The 13,429-nt window shown below is 35.8% G+C and overlaps 1 pseudogene; it reads right to left on the bottom strand.

Annotated features, from left to right (window-relative positions):
• Nucleotides 1–12,228: 12,228 nt before the first annotated feature.
• On the bottom strand, nt 12,229–12,338 carry LOC138388615 (small nucleolar RNA U13; annotated as a pseudogene).
• Between the last annotated feature and the right edge of the window lie 1,091 nt (nt 12,339–13,429).

Below are 13,429 nucleotides of genomic sequence, written 5' to 3'. Positions count from 1 at the left end.
GTGAACATAAGCTATCAACTGGAGCCGAGTGCATAGAGGACACCATTCAGCAGAGCAATCATGCTGTGACGCTTCAGCCTAAATCGAGTCCCTCCTACAGATGTCAGGGATGGCCTCTCTAATTTTAGGGTAATTAAGTTGCCATAAAACTAAAACTGTGCTTCATATATGAGAGGTTTATAGCATACTCCCTGTACCTCAGCAGTTTTCTTTTTAAATTCTTTAAGCTGCAATTTGACGGGAATGATTTAGCAGGTCACTTTTTCAAGGTTGGACATTCTTTCAAACAAAACCAGCATGAGAAAATAGAGTGAACTGCTTAACACATGATAAGTAAAATAGGTTTCTTCACCCAACAAAAACAGTTATTTATCTCAGGGGAAATGAGTATGAGTTATCTTCTGAAGTGTTTTACTCCTTTGGTTTCTTATTTGTCTTCAGGAAAGGATAAGGACACTTTATTTATAAATTCTAGTTCTCATTCAATACTTTCGGCCAAAGTATCATTTTTTTTAACCCTGATTATATGTTTTAGTCATCTTAGCCTGCTTAGATGGAATCTTCCCTGGGTAGATAAGAGTTGTGAAACCCTTGTATTTAGCAAAATGAGGTCAGATGTAAAACTAAATTCAGCCAAGTTCAATGTAACAAGAGGAGGCAAGAATAGCAAAGAGTGCCAGAGAATACGCAAGTATTTTGAGGATGATTCTGGCAGATGTTTTGTGACTAGTTGAAATGATTGGGACAGAGCTGTCTAGGCCATTAGTCACCCGACAGGGTCGGCGATCATTTGTGGCATTCACATTCAGTCTTCCAAATGTGTTTGACCAAAGTTCCATGCTATGACATATTTGTTGGCACAGGTAACGCCAGAATGACACTAATGATGATGAACCACAATATACAACAACATTTTCTTGTTCAACAGTAGTTTTTAATAATTTTTTTTATAGCTCTGCTATTATAGTCCCTCATTCTCTGCTTCAGGAGAATGCTGTTAATATGATCCTCAAGACCATCTCTTTTCTCTGGAATCTGTTCTGCCAATCTGTTCTGGAATCTGGAGATAGATTTGCCTTGGAACTAATAAAGTTTAAATGTCAGTGCCCCTCGCTTGCAAGAGTCCCTGTGGGGGTTAGGAGTGGCTGGGAGTTGTACAATATACTAGATTGGGAAAGAAGCCAGATTGTAATCAGGAGCAATCACTAAGAAAGTATTTCTCAGAGACTGCCTGTGGAGAGCTTAGAAAAAAAGAGCCTGAGCTCCAAAGATCTAGTAAATTATTAGCTTTTCTTTTTTATCATAAATAAATACTTCTTTATCTTATCTTATGTTTATAACTCTTACAAATTTTTTCTTAAAGATCTTTAAATTAGTATATGCCTTAGACCCCTATTAAATCTTGATTGGTTTCTTGTCCTACCCCTGGAATCTAGAACCACTTTTTTCCATAAGTATTGAGAATATAAGGAGTCTATAAGCTGAGTATGGAGTTGGACCTTCCTGAGTCAGCTCTGGTTGTATGCTATCCTCAGTTTTCAATAATGGTATTGTGGGTGAGGAAACTGCAGCCTCAAGGCCACATGTGGACCCTTCAACCAAATCCAAACTTCACAGAACAAATCTCTTCATTCAAAGGAGTTGTTCTGTAAAATTTGGAAGGCACTTGTGCTCACCACTATACCACCAACGCCATTTGGCAATTGTTCTGTAAAATTTGGATTCAGTCATAAGATCACACTCAAGGATCCAGAAGGCCACATAATGGCTCTAAGGCCACAGGTTCTCCATCCTCTCTCCTTATCTTCTCATAAGCCTTCAGAGAATGGAGTTTTGTAGCTTCCCCAAACCTCCGAACTTCCTCAAGACCTCTTGACTCTGCTATCTTACCACTTGCTCTTGAGTGTTTCCGTATGTGCTCTGCCATGTGGCTGATGGTCTACTGGCTCTGGTCATCCTTAGAATTTGTTATGGCACATTGATTCTGGTGTTTGATTAAACTAGAATACTTTGAGTTAAATAATTGTATTAAAATTATTTAATCTAAGAAAGCATTTCTCAGAGACTGCCTGTGGAGATCTTAGGAAAAAAGAGCCTGAGCTCCAAAGATCTAGTAAATTATTAGCTTTTCTTTTCACTTAGTGAGATCTCACTTGGTGAGATCTCTAAGGATGATGACTTGAATGATACATAGCCTGAGAAAATATAGAAGTCTATTATGCAATAAAAACAAATGTCAATAACTGTATTAGATATTATAAAAAGATGTAAATAACTAATACTAGATGTTATAAAAAGAAAAGATAAGGTAAAATAATAGAAAATTATGCATCTTTGGTCTTAGGGAAGTAGTTATTATTCAGAAATAAGCCAAAGAAGTGTGAATACTATTCTTAATCTGTCTTTTCTAAAATCTGGGAAATGTATTCTGTGGCATACACTAAAGGAAATATTTTTTCAATAGAAATGAAAGGAAGGAGAATTTACTTCAAAGGGTGTGCCAGTAGAGAAAAGCATGGCATTGGCCAACATGCCATGCCATGCCCAGTCTGAACACAGCACCTCAGAATTTTAAGTGCTGTCTTCTTTAGTGTATTTTTCATTACAGGTTTCCAAAAGGGATGGTTTGCATCAGGTATAATTTTCTGTATTATAGGCACAGATCACAATGCTCGGAGCCCCTTCATCCTTTTTGAAGCTTGCCATAATGATCATGTAGCCCGTTTACTGGTATATGTGAAATGTTCAGTGAACTCTCTGCAGACATCATATTTTGTAAAGTTCTTTGACATTAACATCACACCACTTTGGTATTGAAAGGTAGCCATTTCATGACTGCCCTCTAATTTATCTTTTACTTCAATCACAGTGTTTTTCTTAATTACTGCTATAGTGTTATTTCGTTAATGTGTGTGGGCCCTCTTATTTTTTCAGCTGTTAATATTTTCCTTAAAATTACAATTTAGAGATTAACACCAGTTTTATCACAAAGTGAAGATGCTATATAAGTGAAAAGGATTATCAGTATTTACCAAAACAAATTTTTTCACGTATACACTATAAAAGGCAAATAATTATTTAAAGAACAAGTTTTAAATAAAAATTGTTTTTTCCTTAAACATTTTTAAATATCTGAAAGTGTAAAATATTATTGAATTTACTTTAATGCCTTCTTTGAATTTTTTACTTTTTAAATAATATTTTATTGCCTAAATCAAAACAAATAAACGTTACATCTAATAGCCACACAGCAAGATTTCCCAAAATCAATCACAAAAGTGGAAAATCTTTTCTCTTTATTCTACTAATGGTTTCCTTAAAGTAGATGAACAGCAGTTCATTCATTCATTTGACAAATGGTTATCGTACGGGCACCACATTCCAGACACTATTTTGTCTTCAGGATTCTGAAATGAGTTAGACACTGCTCTGTTTTTGAATACCTACATGCAAAGGCAAATCACTGTGCTAAATAATAAATCATATTATGAGTTCCTTTAGTCTATAGTATATCTAAATAAAAATGTATTAAGGAAAATTAAAGCTCTGAATTTTTAATACTAGATTATTTTGAATATATTTAAGTGACCAAGATAAAATAATAATTTGAATTATCTTTTCAAGATAGAGTTTTGTTGCCATTTGTTGTACACAATGATAAGGTGTTTTTGACATTAGTATATAATTAAATAATAAAAGTTATGGAATTACTCCATAATCAAGGAAATAATTTTGATACTGCAACTACCTAAAAAAATAATTACCAGAAATGCTACTTTTTAGTGCAAGAATAAAGCAATGAAAGGCAAGTTATTAGGATTTTTTGGGTCGTCTTTACTGTTGACTGATAGGGCATGTGACCTTACTTTCGCATGCCCTAATTTCTTTCTCTATCACAAAGTTGATTTCCCTTTTCAAAGGATACTCTAAAGACTACTCATCAATGACAATATGACATTATGTTTAACTCAGGTCTTTGACTCAGGCCAACCTGGATTCCAGTCCTGATTCTGCCATTTAATATCTGTGAACCCTGGGCTGGTTTCTTAGCCTCTTGATTTGGCTGAAATTAAATAAAATTTATTATTGAATAAATGAAGTGTCTGTCCAAAGGTAGGGAAGTCCCCAGGCACATTGCAGAGATCTCTATCTCTATTTCTCTCTGATGCTCTTGGCTCTACCCTGCTACAGTTCTTTGACATATTTCCAACAGTTCTGGGCATACGTTGACAGAAAGTTATCCAGAAATAGAAAAGGAACTGCCTTTACTTCTGTCTTTGCCCAGAAACCACCCAGAAAACTTCCCCTGTGTCATTGGCCAGAATTAGGTCATATGGTCATTCCTAAACCAACCAGGCCAGGAGAAAGTGGTTGCCACTCATGTTCACCACGTCAAGATCTATCACTGGAGCTATATATGAGATCAGATTTCTCTGAATCACACGTGAGAGAGTTTGATTTGGAAACTTAAACAAAATTTAGGTTCCATTAGGAAGAATGTGTAAATGATTAGATAACCAACATAGTCCATTACCTATTTGTTGACTACCTATCAAGGAAGTTGAAGATTCGGTATTCTTATCTCCCATGCACATACACATCACACACACACACACACACACACACGCACACTCCATCTCCAATTCTCCCAATGTGCATTACAATTTTAGTTAGATTAAAATCTCATGTTTGCATGATTATGGTTGTGTAAATAATATTCTCTGTTAAGCTAAGTAATTTAGTGTGTTTTAATTTTATTTCTTATATGCTTTCTGCTTTTCCTAGGATTAATAATTACCTTTTTTATTCCTTTAGTATGTAATGAACTATTGTTAAATCCTTTATTCAGTTGCTTAGTTTTCTTTGTGCCATCACTACATTTTTATTCTTTGAGATAAATTGTAAAACTTCAACCAATGTGATCTGTCACAACAGGCAATTTATTTTTTCTTTTTTCTTAGAGATAACTCTCCTAGAGCAAACCTTTATCCTGCTCCTACCTGAACTGGCTGAGTTGCCTCCTATTCCCGTGGGATTTATTTTCACCATAATCTTTGGAATTTATTGGTTTTTCCCTTTTATGAAATACCTAGTTCCCTGGTTTTTTCTATTGTTTTGGTAGAGCACATCCTCCAGTAACTTCCTGAGAAAAGATTCATGAAAAGTAAGTGTTTTGAAACTTTGCATGCCTAAAAATCTTTTCAGTGCATTCTCATACTTTAAATGCTAATTTCATTGAATATAGAATGTTAGATTGGATGTTACCTTTCTCCAGCATTTTGGATCATTTGCTCTGTTGTCACAATGACTTCTGATCAATCCTATGTTTATTACCTATTTCCTCCTCCTGTCCTGTTTCCCCTTTTAAATATTTTGTGTCCCTAGTATTCTAAAATTCACAGTGATATAATGACGCATCTTGAGGTAAATCTTGCTCTGTGTACTCATTGGAGAATGTCTTTGAAAAATTTACTCCTCAATTTTCTCTATTTTCTCTCCTCCACTGATCCTCTAATTTTCTTACCTTCTCTTATCTTTCATTTCTTTGCCTTTTTGTTCTACTTAGAAAATTCTTTAAATTTATCTACCACTTTCAAATTTTTGATGTCATAATTTAAATTTTAGGAGACTTTCTTATTTTCTGAATGTTAATCTTTAAATATCTTTCCATTCTTTCCTTATGAATACATTTTCTTTCAATTCTTCAAATATAGTGTTTTCTCTTTTCTTGTAGTTTTCTTCTATTTCATGCCTGCACTCATTTTCTCCCAGTTCCTTTGTTTTGGCCACTTTATTTGTGTGGAAGTTTGTCCCAAATGGCCTGATTGTCCTTGGCTTTCTGTTCACATATGGGTGAGGTGCTCCAAAGAGGACAGAGAGCTCTGTGTGCAAAGGTGGGGTTTGTCAATTGGTAGACATTTTTTAAGGTGATGGGAAGAGGGGAGACCTGACCGATTTGTTTGGGGAGGGGTCCAGATGTCAGTCAGTATCTGTCTTTTCTCTTGATGCAACTTTTCTACAGAAGAAAACTCCAGTCTCCTGAATGTAGGAAAGAGATGACTTTTAAGCCTGGCTGTTACATTCTGGTTCCTGAAGAGGGTGGAACAGAAGAATCATGTGGCTCTAACTATTCAGTATGTAGAGGTTCATTTAACCGTGATATTTTCAGTACGTTACCTTATATTATATGCATCTTATGTCTGTTCATGAGTCTATACCTTTCTGTTTCATATTCTGCAGAAAATAAATCTCTATGTTACTGCGGTGTGGAGTCAAAGGAGGGATAGTTTTCCAGTCATGCTAGGTGGGCTAGGGGATCTGAGGCCTAAAGACTTCCTACACAAACTTTAAACCAATTCTTTTGCTTATAGCCTTATCAAATAACCTCACATTCCAGGTTATATGGTAGCTCCAAATTCTTAGCCCTTTTCTAGCAAGAAATGTTTTGTTTCTCATTGGAATTCTCATCTGCAGGCATTCATGTTTCTGAAACCTGTATATTCTCAATCTGAGTAATCAACATATTAAACATATATTCTTTAAAAACTGTATCATCAAAATGAATTTAGTCACTAGAGAATGAGTTTGGTGGTGTCAACATTCCATAACATGTCTGATCTGTTTATTTTACTGTATCTATGTAATTATACCTCAAAATTTGAACTTGATCTGTGGAAATGAGGTGATCTAGGGAAAAAAGAAGAGTTCTTTGTAGATAGCCTATGTTTGTTTTATCTGTTAATAAAAACATATTTATGGTTCCAACTAAACTACTCTGCTTTTTTCATGCTTCCTTTTGAAGAAATAAAATGTGTTAAGGGCACTTTAAATTGATAGATGTTTTTCTCAGGGACTGGATAAGAATATCGTTTATTAGACCATTTTGATGTTTCATTAAATACTAAATGTATTACTTCATTTGTAAAACTCTGGACACTGCATATATCCTAAGTACTGAGTGTGTTGGATTAAACAGAAGCATTTCCAGTCCTCCTGGAACTTCCAATCTATCAGAATACAATGATGAAAAAAGGAATAACAAACATGGTAAATGTGATGAAAGGACGAAGCACAAACTACTTGGATATGGGTGGGTGTGGCTGGAGGGCCAGCCTAGTCAGTCCTGTGATAAGAAAATGTTTAAACAAAATGTGAATGAGATTCAGTAGATAAAGGAAGAGTTAGGGAGAGGGTGTTCCAGAAATTGAAGGTCATAAACCAGAGAGGAAACACAAATTCCTGACCAGTAGTGAGCAAGGGGGTATGTGAGAGGAGATGGGACTGAAGAAGCAGGGTGGAGTTGGAGGGGTGGTTGGCTGAGGAGATTTGGCCTTTATGCCAATGTCAATTGGAAGTCATTGAAGAGTTTAAAATACAAGAGAGACATAATCAGATTTACTGTTGAAAAATATCTTCCCAATTGCCATGTGGAGAATGGATTGGAGAGGTCACTACCTTTTGAATATGATCTGAAGACACTACAAACTCATCTCTTTTTTTTTTTCTTTCCATAAGTGAATGGAATTAAAATAAGATTCTGTTTGTTTTCATTATGGCAGATATTTTAAAGAAATGATATTTTTCTTTCAATAGTTGCTAAAACCCTCTCTCACAGGAAAAAGGCTTGACCCGTAGTTAGAACAGAGAATGAAACAGAACCAGCTTTAGACTCCCTATTGTGGGCAGTAATCCAACACATGTTGTCTAAATATATTCAGAAATAGCTACTTAATTACATAAGTATAATTATATAACTTTCCTGAGATTTCTGTTATCATAATTAGCAAGAATTAAAATGGATATAAATATTGTAAATAAATTTTATGTGCAATATTCTTAATTCTATTAAGAATAATACAGTAAAGCATCCAACTTAGCAAATAAAGCATTGCCAAGTAGCATTTGTTTCCAATGTAAGGTTTACATTCAATGTTGAGGTACCAATTTCTTAATTTTTAAATGGGAAAGCATCCTCTATTTATTTAATTGTGCAAAAATTTCTGTACTAAAAAGTGTTTTATAGCATAAAAATATTTTCTATTTATATTTAAAATAGTTTGCACACATAATTTCAAGAAGATTTGTAAGCAATAAAGCAACACTATGCATTACAGAAAACTCTCTTAGATTTAGAAGCAGAAGATTTTGTGGCTGCAGTACAAATAAATTTTATGCACAAAAAACCTGGAAGGGAAAGATTTTAAGTTGGATGATAGCCTTGATAGGAGTGTTTCTAATAGGATTAAAATTTAAGATTTTGTGTAAATTTAAAAGCTTGATTATAAAATAATTTAAATCTTTTATAAACTCCTCATAAAGTTCTCATTAAAAGCCTGGAACTCCCAGGTTATTTCGATCCTCACAGTTTAATGTTAAGGGCTATTGGAGTCCATGTGGTTATTATGAATGTGTAAGTTTGCATTACGAATTTCCAGACAGTGAGAACTATAGAAATGTGCATAGTGGCACTGTTCATTTGTTAGTCTTGTGATAGATGGAGTAGGATGATAAAATATACATGTGCAGTGCTAATATAATGGCATCACCATATCTTAAAATCCAAGTATGAAACATAATATGACTAACAGCTTTTCTAGGCAGCACATGATTTGTAACTCCATCTGTGTATTCCGAAATCTTTGGAATGTATTCAAATTATTCTAAGTGTAAATTTTGTTTTGTATTAAGTCAAAGAAATTTAACTGAAAGGCATAACCTTGACAATAGTGGCTCAAATTCAGTGTCTGTTTTAACAAAAACTATTTCTCAAAACATATAATCTTTATAGCCAACAGAAATCAGTTTTTCCTTAGTCTAAGCTCGATCCAGTGTTTTCTCTATGAAGACTGTAAATGCTTATGCAGGAGAAAAGGTCCACACAAAGTGCCCCCCTTTGTTTAATATTTGCATTAATTTACTCTTTGCAGTAGTTTGGGAAAATACTTTCAAAAAATTTAAAATGTCCAGTTTCCAAATTTAATTAAGAAACCAACATACATATTCCAATTGTAAAATAAATCTGTGGATGATCTGTTCTACCAGAGCAACATGATACTGAGAACCAGGTACTCACAGTACACTAGAGTCACCATCAAGACAGTCTAAGTCAATAGTGTACACTTCTTGTCAGGGGTTGCTGAGACTTTCATATGTCCATGTACAAAAGGAATATTATGTGACTTTTTGCTGCATCATTTGAAGAAAGTTTGAGTATGGTCTCACGAATGAAGTCTCACTTCTCACAGCATGAAGAAGTTGCTGTGGAACATGAGGCAGAGGTTTAACATTTCCCTGAGTCATCACAAGGCTCTGCTAATACAATATGGGATCATTTATGGTGTCAATAATGGCTTTGCACATTTCAGCAATAAAATATTTAGCCTCTTTTAGAGGGATGTAGCTGATGTGAAAAGTAAGATGATTCCATAATGATGTGTCAGGTCATCTTTTGTTCCTGGAGATCTTCTGCTTCTCCAGTGAGTTCTCATCTGAAAGTGCCTTTTCTCACCTCCTGGGCCCCTGACATGTGGCAGGCCCAGAGCCACACCAAGGCCTTCCACTTGCTTCATAGTTGGAACAACTCCCAGCTAACTGCCCCCATGAAAATGTTTATAATCAAATTGAATTATGAATTAAGTCTATATAGCATTATTTGATATTTTCATAGAATTTCTTGGGAGAAGTATGACTTCTTTGGTTGAGTCAGAAACAAGATAGAGCCCAACACTTATTTTTTTTTTTTTTTTTGAGACAGAGTCTCACTCTGTTGCCCAGGCTAGAGTGAGTGCCGTGGCGTCAGCCTAGCTCACAGCAACCTCAAACTCCTGGGCTCAAGCGATCCTCCTGTCTCAGCCTCCCGAGTAGCCGGGACTACAGGCATGAGCCACCATGCCCGGCGAATTTTTTCTATATATATTTTTAGCTGTCCATATAATTTCTTTCTATTTTTAGTAGAGATGGGGTCTCGCTCTTGCTCAGGCTGGTCTCGAACTCCTGAGCTCAAACGATCCGCCCACCTCGGCCTCCCAGAGTGCTAGGATTACAGGCGTGAGCCACCACGCCCGGCCCCCAACACTTATTTTTAAAGATATATCAATGCAATTTTGTTTTAGGGAACTTTGGATGCTAGTTTGAAAGAGAGATCTTTGATCAAGTGTGAGTTTCCAACCTTCCAAATAGCATAAAACTTGCTCTATACTTTTAAGCCATATCCTACATTAGAGATAGTCACATTGCTTTTAATCAACCATGGACATGAAGAAGAATATAGATAGTAACTTTTCCTAAATAAAAAAGTACCCGTTAATTTTTATGTTCAGTTTAATGAGATTTACCTAAGATGTCTAACTCCAAGTAATTATTATCATTTTTATAAGACAAACTTTTCCTCATTTTTTGCTCTTCACATGAGCTAAGTACAATCTGAATGAACAATATTCAATAACAACAAAAAACTATTAAGTTCTTTCATGGGAAATTTCAAGAATTCAAGAATTCATTTTTGACCTTTGCCCACATAGGCCTATATGCTCCTGGGAAGCTTTCTCTCTTGTGTCTGTGATGGCTTGTGCATTTCTTTACCTCTTTCCTGAGTATCCAACCCATAATCTCAATCTCAAAAGAATTCTTGTCCTTAATATAAAAAGTGGAAGCCATCAATATAAATTAAAGCTTTGAGCTAACTTCCCTCCCTATTCCCATTGGTCCAACCGTAGATGCACCTGCATTTGTTGCCATCAGTGACTCTCCAGGAAGGTCTCTCCACCCCATGCTCTGGATCCAGTCACATGCAACCTCACACATCCCTATCCTATCAGTGGCTCTGTCTGCCGTACCCTCCACACCTCTCCCTCCTTATGCTTTCTTAAAATCACTTAAGAATGTAATATTAATGTAATATTAAAAGAATATTAATCACTTAATATTACATTTTCTGTTAGAATAAAAGCAAAAGTCCCACTTCTTTGACCTTACATATCCACCTATCCATCCACCCAGTTTCTAGGACAGATATTCTCAAACTTTTTGGTTTTACAAACACCTTACATCCTTAAAAATTATTAAAGATCCCAAAGATCTTTTGTTTGTGTAGATTATAGTCATTGATATTTGCCATATTCAAAATTAAAACAAACACTTAATAATATTCATTGATTTTAAGATAATGTTAACATGTTAACATAAATAACATGAAAACTATTTTTGATAACAAAATTTTAGTAAAAAGAATGACAAATTCCCTTAATATTTGGTTTAATAGAACACAGCTATACTCATACTTCTATATTTAATCTGTTGTGATGTTTTTGAAGTATATGAAAAATATCAAGCCTCATAAAAATATGTAGCAGAAAAAGACAGGATTATTTTTTTTTTTTTTTTTTTTTTTTTTTGAGACAGAGTCTCGCTTTGTTGCCCGGGCTAGAGTGAGTGCCGTGGCATCAGCCTAGCTCACAGCAACCTCAAACTCCTGGGCTTAAGCGATCCTACTGCCTCAGCCTCCCAAGTAGCTGGGACTACAGGCATGTGCCACCATGCCCGGCTAATTTTTTCTATATATATTTTTTAGCTGTCCATATAATTTCTTTCTATTTTTAGTAGAGATGGGGTCTCGCTCTTGCTCAGGCTGGTCTCGAACTCCTGACCTCGAGCAATCCACCCGCCTCGGCCTCCCAGAGTGCTAGGATTACAGGCGTGAGCCACCGCGCCCGGCCAGGACAGGATTATTTTAATAGCTTTTTCAGATAATTGTGGATAGTCTTTTGTGATGACACACCAAAATTCGAAAAAGGGTAGTTTCTGAAAGTTTAGTTGTGATGTGTAATCTGAAACCATGTCAATGAATGTTTGGTACTTTGGTACATGCAAATCTATTAATATATCTTATACTTTAAATGGACCTTTTTTCTTACCCATGTATGATTTTGTAACATTGGAAGTTTGGAATATATTGACTTACTGAGTTGTGCAGATCTTCCAAATATACAGTGGAAAATTCCACCCCATACTTGTGAGACAATGAGAGCAAAATAGGCAAATTATACTTTAATATTGTTATAAAAATAGTTTTGATTATTTCTAGACAATATGGCTAGAGATTAAGGGAGAAGAATATGGTGTCAGATTAGTTTGTATGACTATGAGCTCTGCCCACCTTGAGAAAAATATGTGCCTTCATTTACCATGGATATAACAAAAATACCTATATCATTAGGACTTTTTTTTTCGCATCAGATGGGTAATGTGCTGACGTCATAACCAGGTTTGAGGGAGAGGGGAGCCACATCTCACACATACGCATGAAAACCCAATCTCACACTTATGAACTACAAAAGGATCAGGACTGCTGTTATGTTGAAATGAGATAATACATGTAACATACTGGCACATAGGAAATGACCAAGAGTGATAATTCTTTTTTACATTTCCTTTAGTTCTTCTAATTTTCTCCTGTGCTTTCAATTCATATTCATGTTCTCTACTTTCACCTTGTCTTCTCTTCTGGCATTTGAGATTCAAGGAACATGTGGCCTTAGGTCCTGACTAAAGAAAATTCTCAGGTTAGAATCTTCAGCTAAATCTAAATTCGAGGACCAGGAGACAAGCTAATTCATGCTTTTTAGGAAGTGGGAAAATGTCTAGAATTTAGAAGAGTAAATTAAATGAGTCCTCTAATCCCAGATTCCAAAAGTTTTGTAGGTGAAGCATATGACTTATTAAGGGAAGGCTATGACTTATTGAGAGAAGTCTCTATTCCTAGGGCCTCCTTAAGCATCCCTGTAACAGGAGAAAGAGTTTCTCCTTCAGGCTCCTTGAGTTGATGGAACATTTGAGAAAAGCATTATGTCAGCCTGGCAGAATAGTTGCATTTGGCTCCGGGGCCATAGAAATATAGCTGACCAGCCCTTTGTGAGAAGTCTGGCTCAAGTTAGGTTCAAATTTCCTGTTTTGGTTGCTATCGCTGTGTAACAAATTACCCTAAAATTTGGTAGTACAGCTTACAAAAAATATTTTATTAATCCGGTGGATTCTGTCATCAGGAATTCAGACAGGGCACAGTACAAACAGCTTGACTCTGCTTCTCCACATCTGGGGTCTCAGCTGGGAAAATTCAAAGGCTGAGGGAAACACAACAGAGCCAGAATCATCTGAAGTTTCAGTCACTCTCACTTTTGGGCTCAGTGCCTACACACAATCTCTGCATAGAACTTCAGCGAATTCACAACATGGCAGCCTCAAAGTATTCATACTTCACAAAATGACTTAGGACTTTAAGCAGGAGTGTTCCAGAAACAAGCTGGAAACCGCATTGCCCTTCATGTCCTGGCTTCATAAGCCACGTAGTGTCACTCCCACCATACTTAGCTGGTTGAGACAGTCACAGTCACAAGACTGCCTGTATTCAAGGGTAGGGGACAAGACCCCACTT

This window comes from Eulemur rufifrons, chromosome 7, assembly GCF_041146395.1.
Source record: "Eulemur rufifrons isolate Redbay chromosome 7, OSU_ERuf_1, whole genome shotgun sequence".
NCBI lineage: Eukaryota > Metazoa > Chordata > Mammalia > Primates > Lemuridae > Eulemur > Eulemur rufifrons.
The sequence above is the reverse complement of the archived record's forward strand: the minus strand, read 5'-3'. Positions and strand labels throughout refer to the sequence as shown.